Genomic DNA, 10,097 nt, shown 5'->3' with positions numbered 1-10,097 from the left:
ACAAGTATAAGTAATGTAATGATATAAATGCTATTATGAGATGCAAATCAACTCTAACATCTTAACTTTCAAACTATAAAAGAATCACAATTTCTTAAAATATATTACCCTATCAGACAAAGAAAATCAATAAATTTTATCTGTATTATAATTAAAACATCACTACTTCATGGATAAAAATAAAACTACTCTCAAATAGCGAAATAATAAAATATGATAATTTTGAGACATAGGACAAAAACATGAAGACCAATGACAAGTGAAGATGTAAAATTTGAATATGTGTTTTTAAAAGAAATGTTAAGTGCTATTTACTCTCACGGTATTCTTTATAGTAAATATCCAATACGACTGTTTTGTTATTTGAGTTACTATCAATTTTTTTTTATTTATATAGATGAAAAAACTATTAAACATCATTTATTTATTAAAGAATTATAAGGGTCAATAGTGTTAACTACGAAATTTGACGCGTAATATGTGTAAGAACTGTTAGGCATGTTGAGATTAGCTAAGATATTTATCCAAGTAGTTAGTTGTCAAACACAGAAATTAGCACAGGAGATTTTTTAGATATTTTAGCTTAGTTAGTTAGAGGTAGTTATGCCAGCTGTATACAGCTAAGCATTCCCACTTCATCATTGTTGTATTTGTATATAATGAGGAATATACACAGAAATGGAATCAGTTTGATTTCACCAAAACTCAGACTCATTTTACTCTTTCTTCTCCTTGCTTTAGCACTGAACTGGAGCTCAAGCTCCTCATCAATGGTAGGTCTAATCATATGAACTCGAATTAATCTCAATCTCAACATGGTATCAGAGCATATGTCACGATCCTATGTTTTCTCTCTCTCAGATTGTTACTCGTAACTCGTTTTTTTCTTTGAGAAATTTATCTTCGAAATCACAATTTTTTTTCCATCACAATTCGATCACCATTTCAATTCAGTTCGACTTTCAGTTCATTCATTATCAACTCAAATTCGTTTTTACATAATTGTATATTTGCGATTTAGTTCAATTTGCAATTTCTATGAACCCTAGCTCAATTTTCAATTTGTGCTTCATACGATCCCAATTTGTGTTCATACGATCTTAGTTCCATTTCACTATTTTGAATTAGCCAAAATTGTTCAAGCTTTCCTTCATATCCTTACATCATGGCTCCAGAACTGAGAGATCAAATAAACCAAACAAATGAAACAAATCAAGCAAATCAAAACCAGGAAATGATTGATACAACCAATCCTTTGTACGTACATCCATCTGAAACTGCAGGATCAACATTACTTCCCAGTGTATTTGATGGATCTGGGTACAGATCCTGGTGAAGGGCAGTGCTTAGAGCACTTTCAGTTATAAACAAGGCAGGTTTCATCAATGGGGAATGTGCAAGGCTAGCTGAGGATTCACCTGCTTTGGGAAATTGGGAGAGGTGTGATGATATGGTGACTTCATGGATTTTGAACTCACTTTCAAGGGATTTAGCAGACAGTCTTCAGTATGTTAACAATGCCAAGGAAATTTGGCAAGAGCTGGAAGACAGGTACGACCAAACCAATGGTGCAAAACTGTACTAGTTGCATAAAGAGATCAATGATCTATCACAAGGAAGCCTTGACATTACTAGTTACTACACCAAAATGAAGAAAATTTGTGAAGAATTGAATGCAGTAAACACACATACAACATATAGTTGCCAATGCACCTGTGGCTCCAAAGCAGGAATGCTCAAAGCTGAGTAGGATAGACGACTAATTCAATTCCTCATGGGATTGAATGAGGTATATACAGCTGTAAGGGAAACATTTTAATGATGAACCCATTTCCAAACATTGCACAAGCATTTTCTATCCTGGTTCAAGAGGAAAAGCAAAGAGAAAGTCAAACCTAGGAACCAGTTAGCTTTGGAATCCACATCTTTAAATGGTCATGGAGCAACAAATGCAGGGTTTAGGACAAACTATCAAGTTAACAGACAGGTTCAGTATGGTAAACAAGGTCAAAATCATTTTGCAAACCAATATGGTGCTGGTGGATCTGGATCAGGGAATCACTTTGGGGCAAGTCCATCTGGAACTTACAAAGGAGGATACAACAACAATAAGACTTATTTGTTTTGTGAACATTGCAAAAGACCTGGACACACTAAGGATAAGTGTTACAGACTACATGGATTCCCTCAGGATTTCAAGTTTACAAAGGGGAAAAATGCAGGTTCTGTTGCAAATTTACATGGAGGATACAATGAAACTATTTATGGGAAAAATGTTGAGTTCAACCAGAAAGCCCAAGACAATTACCAAAGGAACAATCAAACTGTGCAGAACCTGACCAAAGAACAATACAACCAGTTGCTAACTTTTCTCAACAACAACTTTCCACCAGGAAATATAGGACATGACTCTAGCAGTTTCACCAGTGGAGTAGTGAACCTTGCAGGTATAATTGCTGGTTATTCTTTTATGACTGAGATTGGTGGACTTTCTTGTGTATGTAAGACTTTGTTTGCTGACTCATGAATAATTGACTCTGGAGCCACAAACCATATGACATATAACAAAAACCCATTAACTAGTGTTACCACATTGCCTTATCCCTTTTTAGTAACCTTGCCTAATGGATATAAGGTCAAAGTAACAGAGATTGGAAATGTTTGCCTGAGTCCATCATTGACTTTGTCTAGAGTATTATTTGTACCTAGTTTTAAATTCAACCTTATATCAGTTCATTGTTTATGTGTGAACTTCAAAGCATTGTCAGTTTCAGCAGTTTTTCTTGTGTCATACAGGCCCCTTCTCTGAAGAGGCCTATAGAGATTGAAGCCAGAGAAATGGTCTGTACTATGTTTGTTCAAAATGTCACAACCACAGTTCAACATTAGGTTCATCATCTGGATGTAGTTTTTCATCAACAGTTCCCACTTTGAATTGTCTCTGTCATTTACTTCTTTTCCCATGTATGATAAGCAGGCTTCCCCATCACCTTTATTGATATTGTAAATAATTCACACCATTCTAATAAAGATGCTTGTTCTGATTTGAATCTTTGTTTATCTTCTATGTCTCATGCACATGACACTAGCTCATCTGCATCTCGTGAAAACAGTGCTGATTTTCTGTGGCACCAAAGACTAGGGTATGTACCCTTTGTGAGAATGAAAGGGACTTCCTTTTTACCTCATTTTCACCTAAACAACCATTTGTATGTTCAATTTATCTCATGGCAAGATAGGCTAGATTGCCATTCCCTTAGAAAACCTCATCCACTTGCATAAAACCTTTTGAATTGTTGCATGTTGACATCACTCATGAAAACTTCAAATATTTCCTTACTTTGGTTGATGATTTCAGCAGATCAACTTGGACAGTATTATTGAGTTGCAAGAGCAATGCTCTACAAACCATCAAACCTTTCGTTTCTCTTATAGAAAACCAATTCTCAAATATTGTTCAAATTATCAGGTCTGACAATGGCCTAGAATTTGTAAGCAATGAAGCAAAACAATTTTTCTAAGGAAAAGGCATCCTACACCAAAAAATCTGTCTATACACACCACAACAAAATGGTGTGGTGGAAAGAAAGCACAAACATCTTCTTGAAATAGCAAGAGCCCTTCTATATCAATCCAAACTACCCCTTAGATATTGGGGAGAATGCATATTAACTACTAAATACTTAATTAATGGACTACCCTCTACAGTTTTGAAGAATAAGTGTCCATATGAATTGCTGTACCACAAGAAACCAAACTATGCACACCTGAAGTCTTTTGGTTGCTTATGTTTTCCTACTACCCTCAAAACCCACAAGGACAAGTTTGAACCAAGAATAACCCCACACATCTTTGTAGGATACCTTTTCGGCTCTAAAGGTTACAAAGTCCTAAATCTGACTACAAAAAGAGACGCATGTTTCCAGGGATGTGATTTTTCATGAACATATTTTTCCTTTTTCTCAGTCTTCTACTCCTACTACTTTTCCTTCTATCGTTAAAATGATGCATACTGATTTTTCTAAATTGAAACCTGTTACAACTAATCTTGATACTAGTCATGTAGACATAAGTCAACTTGTTAATCCTGTTATTAATGATCCTACATCCATTACAGACCCAATACTTCATGATGCTAACTCAACAACACCAGCACCCTCTTTAGATGACTCTATAGTAACACCATTTGCACCTGTTCCAGGCCTAACCCTTCACCACAAACTTCTATTAAACCTAGAAGATCTTCCAGGCTCCATACCACACCTACTTACCTACAAGCTTATAACTACAACCTACCTAACCTTCACTCAACAACACCAGTAAGTAACTCATCCCTCTTCACAACCTCTCACCCTCTCAATCATGCTTTCTTTACTTCTTTTTGTCCAGACATTTAGCACATAATGAGGAACATATCACTCGATTGTGAACTATCTTCCTATGAGGAGGCAACTTTAGACCCTGCCTAGCAAGCTGCAATGACACAGGAATTTGAAGCATTATATGCAAATCACACCTGGGATTTAGTTTCCTTACCCACAGGGAAGAAAGCAATAGGATGTAGATGGGTTTATAAGATCAAGCACAAAGCAGATGGGAGTGTGGAGAGGTTCAAGGCAAGACTTGTAGTTAAAGGTTACACACAACAACATGACATTGATTATAATGAGACATTTTCTCTAGTAGTCAAAATGACCTCCATCAGAACTTTGCTTAGTTTGCCTGTCAAAAAAGGTAGGAAATTGTATCAATTAGATGTTAACAATGCATTCCTCCATGAGGATTTGCATGAAGAGGTTTTCATGGAAGCACCAAAAGGACTGTTGGTTGATGATGCAGGGTTAGTTTGCAAGTTAAAGAAGTCATTATATGGCTTGAAACAAGCCAGTAGACAAGGGTATGACAAATTGGCATAATCTCTGTCATTCAGCCAGTGATTACTCTTTGTTTTACAAGAAAAATGGTCAGTCAATTGTTTTTGTTGTTGTTTATGTTGATGATGTGATTATGTCTGGGACTGACATGGATGAGCTACAACACTTGAAATAGTTTCTGCACAATAAGTTCAAAATCAATGATTTAGGCCAATTACATTATTTCTTGGGGCTGGAAGTTCTGTATAGAGATAATGGCATCTTGATCTCACAAAGAAAGTTTGCTACTAACTTCCTTAAAGAATATGATTGCTTGAACTATACCACAAAGATTTCTCCTCTAGATGCAACTGTAAAGCTTAAAGATGTAGAAGGCATTTTACTTCAGAGATCCCACTTCATATAGGAAATTAGTTGGGAAACTAAATTTTCTCACTAACACCAGGTTGGACATTGCTTATAGTGTCCAACACCTCAGCCAATTCATGTAAGCTCCAAGGGAACCACATTACAAAGCTGCTTTGCATGTTCTGAGGTATTTGAAAGCAGATCCTACTTTAGGCATTTTTTGTCTAACAGCCAAAAGTACTCAGTTTCAGCATATAATGACTCATACTGGGCAGCTTGTCCAGATTCTAGGAGATCAATGAGTGGATACACTGTCTTCCTTGATGACAGTCCCATTTGTTGGAAGTCCAAGAAACAAACAACCATTTCTTTATCTTCAGCATAAGCTGAGTACAGATCCATCAGGAAAGTTGTTGGAGAACTGGTTTGGTTGGACAGTTTGCTGATGAATTGACTATTACTCCTGTCAAACCTATTTCAGTGTTTTGTGACAATCAAGCTGCTGTTCATATTGCACGCAACCCTGTGTTCCATGAAAAAAACAAGCACATTAAGGTGGACTGCCACTTTGTCAGAGACAAACTACAAGAAGGACTCATTTACTTACACTACATTTCTACCAATGCACAACTGGCTGATATCCTCACCAAGGCTCTCAGTGGTGTCAAACATCACACTTTAATTGGCAAGTTGGCAGTGACTTCACCCCCTTTGACTTGAGGGGGGTGTTGAGTTTAGTTAAGATATTTATACAAGTAGTTAGTTGTCAAACACAGAAATTGGCACATGAGATATTTTAGATATTTTAGCTTAGTTAGTTAGAGGTAGTTATGCCAGTTGTATACAGCTAAGCATTCCCACTTCATCATTATTACACTTGTATATAATGAGGAATATACACAGAAATGAAATCAGTTTGATTTCGCCAAAACTCAGACTCATTTTACTCTTTCTTCTCCTTGTTTTAGCACTGAACTGGAGCTCAAGCTCCTTATCAATGGCAGGTCTGATCATATGAACTCTAATTAATCTCTATCTCAACAAGGCAAGCCCCGATCATTGGGCATGTTTAGGACGTACAATCGAGCGCTTACGGCATAAGCCTCACACTTGTACCTCGAGGCGTTTTGTCAGTGCTCCGCCCCGAAGCGAGCCCTGAGGTGAGTCCCAAAACTCTCTTTTTAAATTACTGACTCAAACCCACAACCTTAGAGCTGGAGATAGAGGATGCTTACCACCCAAGAAACCCCCTCTTGTCCGAGCTGTAATTTCATGACCAATTGATGTAAAAGTTTTTGCAACACAAATTATAATGAGCGAATATTGATGGGCAAGTAGTAAAAACACCCCTAAACTTGGCACGTTTTCGTATTTTAGTCCCTGAACTATTGACCCTCTTAAAAACACCCCTAATCTTGGCCAAATCAATTTAAATTCACCCTCGTGTTAGGACACCTCAGCAACGTGAATTGACGCGCTGTCCAGTTGGCATTTTCTTGTTGTGCCATGTGGCAATATGGGGTGAATTTAAATTCAGTTTGCCAAATATGAGGGGTGTTTTTAAGTGTGGCAATAGTTTGGGGACTAAAGTAATAATTCGTGCTAAGTTTAGGAGTGTTTTCACCCGTTCAGCCAATATTGATTAAACAAAAATTTTACATCACAGAAGAAGGAAGAAGAGTTATGCTGCATTTAGGAACGAAAATTGAAAGCAAGAAAATAAGTTTGTATGAACAAACGTCTCCCAAGAGTTTAGGGGTGGACGTTCGATATTCGGTTCGGTATTTTCAAAGTTCGGGTTCGGTAATTTGAAATTCGGTAATTGACAGTAGATACCAAATACCAAACCGAAAAAGTTCGGTTCGGTTCGGTAAATCAAACTTCGGTTCGGTAAATTTCGATACGATTCTAGATTTACCATTTAAGGAAACAAAGTATAAAAAAAAAAAAAAAAAAAAGTTGAGGTACAATATAATTGAAACAGATTTGTATTCTTCTAAATAACTCTTTACATTCCGAAGATATTTGAAATTCAACAACGAAGCATATTCTACTACGAAACATGCTTTTATATTCAAATTGAAGCACGGTTTTGGGACAAGCAAAACGTAGGGAAAACAAAGTGAAAAAGAAGAAGGGGGACAAGAGGAAAAAAGATAAAGATCTCCACAACAATTGGATATGAAAATCATTCAAATGGAGGACAACACAAGGTCACAACCAGAAGTACAAAAATATAGTAAACACATTAGAGTGAATAATTCGGTATTCGGGAAATTACCGATACCGAACGATACTAATGTCTCTTACCGATCCCGAACCCGAATACCATAATTTTGAAATTTTATTCTCGAATACCATACAGAATACCGAATTACCGAAATTCTCGGTTCGGTTCGGTAATTCAATTTTCGGTAATTTATGCCCAGCCCTACAAGAGTTGATGAGAAAGAGGCTGGAGATCAATGATAGGACTAAAGAGGAAAGATTAGGATAGTGTAAGTGGATAACTCTCTTCTCCATTTCTTTGAGCAATATCTAAGTTCTCAATTAATTTAATGAGAACTTAACGTAATTATACAACATTAAAAATGTGGCAGATCATTCAGCCCATTAAATATAGCCACATCATATTGTATAATCCTACACTTCATTTGGGTATAATTAAAAAGGAGAAGAAAAAAAAAGATGGCCTATAAGTGGGCAAAGCAACTGTGGCATGCAGATTAATTTTTTTTTTTCTTTACTAGCTCATTGTTTTGTGTGTTTGATAGATGACTTATAGTTAAGAAAATTACAGGATGTCGTGCAATTAAGCAGACAAAAGCGGGGTAATAAGCTTATGGTTTACATTTATGTCACTGTTGGGTTTTAATGATTGATTGAATGGAAAATGGAGAAAAGAAATATGGAGGGAAAATAAATTGTTCTCTTTTACTTTATGGAAGCAGCATTTCTCCCACATAGATAGTGGAAAGAAAAGTCCTTGTACTTAAATATAGAAGCATTCTTTCTAGTTGTTAAAGGGTTGAGGGGAAGGAAAGCCTTGCGCCGCCGTCATCGCTCGCTCGGCTTCGGCTTGGGTCAAATGATTTAATTGATAATCTTTTCGGATCAAACTTATTTAATTTTTAATCATTTAATTAATTATTTATTAATTAATTATCCAAATCCTGACTCGGTTAGTGACCCGGATTCACGCTTCTGACCCATTTCTTTCCCGAATCTTTTTAAATTTCCTGCCCATTATAACATGGCTTTTCTGAAAGGTTGAAAACCTTTTCAGAACCAGTGCTTCAATGGATATAAATTCTATTGATCCTCAGATTTTTCCTTATGAAAATTTCTAATATTCTTCTCTCTTCTTCTTCTGCACTAAATAAAATTCTTGTGTGATTTACAGCCTTCGAGTGAGTTCGCTGTTCACCAAGTTTGCAGTACCGCTACTACGGTGAGTAAATCGTTCTATCTTGGGAGGATATATTCCATTAACCTCGGGTACATTGAGGGGAGTAATTTTCTTAAGGACACACTGTGCATTCAGTGGGCTCGATTTAATTCCTTATATATATCTTTTTTTGGTAAGGAATTCCTTATATATTTAAGATACTATTCTTCTCCGAATTTGGACCGGCTTTGTTTATTTTTTCAGTTTCTAATTTAAATATTTTTTGAATACAGGTTGATAACAGTCACATATGATAATAAATTAATAATGATATCGAAAAGAGCTTATGGACATGAAGTAGCCAGTGGCGGAGCCACATAGAGCCGAGGGTGTTCATCCGAATCCCCTCGGCGGAAAAAAATAGTGTTTTTACAAGGTTAGAATTATTTTTTATGTATATATAGTAGATGTTGGCCCCCTTAAACTTTTTTGTATGTTTTTTTTTTTTATATTTTGAACCTCCTTGGCGAAAATTCTGGTTCCGCCACTGAAAGTAGCAGCTATTAAAAATTCATGGCAGCCATTTCTTCTTAAAAAAATAATGCAAAAGGATGGGGTCCAGGTCATTGGTAGTACAAACCCCTTCAACTCCAGCGTATAATTAAACCAACAATCCAAATCACTACTAGTGAACAGAAGAAATCAAACGCTTGGCACTTGAAATATGTGAATAGAGATATCCTTGTTGAACAGCATGTCTAAGGTTTATACGGAGTAAGATTTAAGGTATTTAGCTGATTTATTGAATGACTAGTGAATTAGTCCGTGCTTCGCGCGGTCCTAAAAAAAAATATAAAATATGAATCGATAGTAATGTTATAAATATTATAAGAGAAATAATATTTATTAATTAAACATCTTTTCATACTTCTACTATTTTTTCACAAATTTTTAGGATAATCTATATATAATCTCTATAGTGAAAGAATATTGACAGATACCAAGATAGAATATGAAATTATTCATTTAGATTAAGAATCATCAAATATCTTTTTTGCAAAGTCAAGTTTGAAAAACACTAATTTTAAATCATTTAGACGAAGCAAAGAAAAAACATTACCAAAGAGGATATTCATGTCAAGTGGTCAGTGATGATGATCCCGTTGTTTTATTCTCAAATCTCTCCATAGTCATGCATCTTCTAATCTTCTTGTTTATTTGTCCACCATTTTGTCTTCTCCTCATCCCTGCAAGAAATAATACATTACAAAAATCGATCAACTACGAATGAGATCATTGTAATTAGAAATAAGTAAAGACCCTATATATATTATGTTCTTGCTTAGAGTTACAGGATAACCAAAAACTAACTTATTGGATGAGGATTTCAAAAAATTAGATCATACACGATATCTTGTTATTAAATATTTTAGTTCACAGTCAAAAAGGCACAACATAGGGAGAATATCACAACCAAAATGAGAAGA

Source organism: Lycium ferocissimum, chromosome 6 (assembly GCF_029784015.1).
Source record: "Lycium ferocissimum isolate CSIRO_LF1 chromosome 6, AGI_CSIRO_Lferr_CH_V1, whole genome shotgun sequence".
Lineage (NCBI taxonomy): Eukaryota > Viridiplantae > Streptophyta > Magnoliopsida > Solanales > Solanaceae > Lycium > Lycium ferocissimum.
This window is presented reverse-complemented; position numbering follows the sequence as displayed.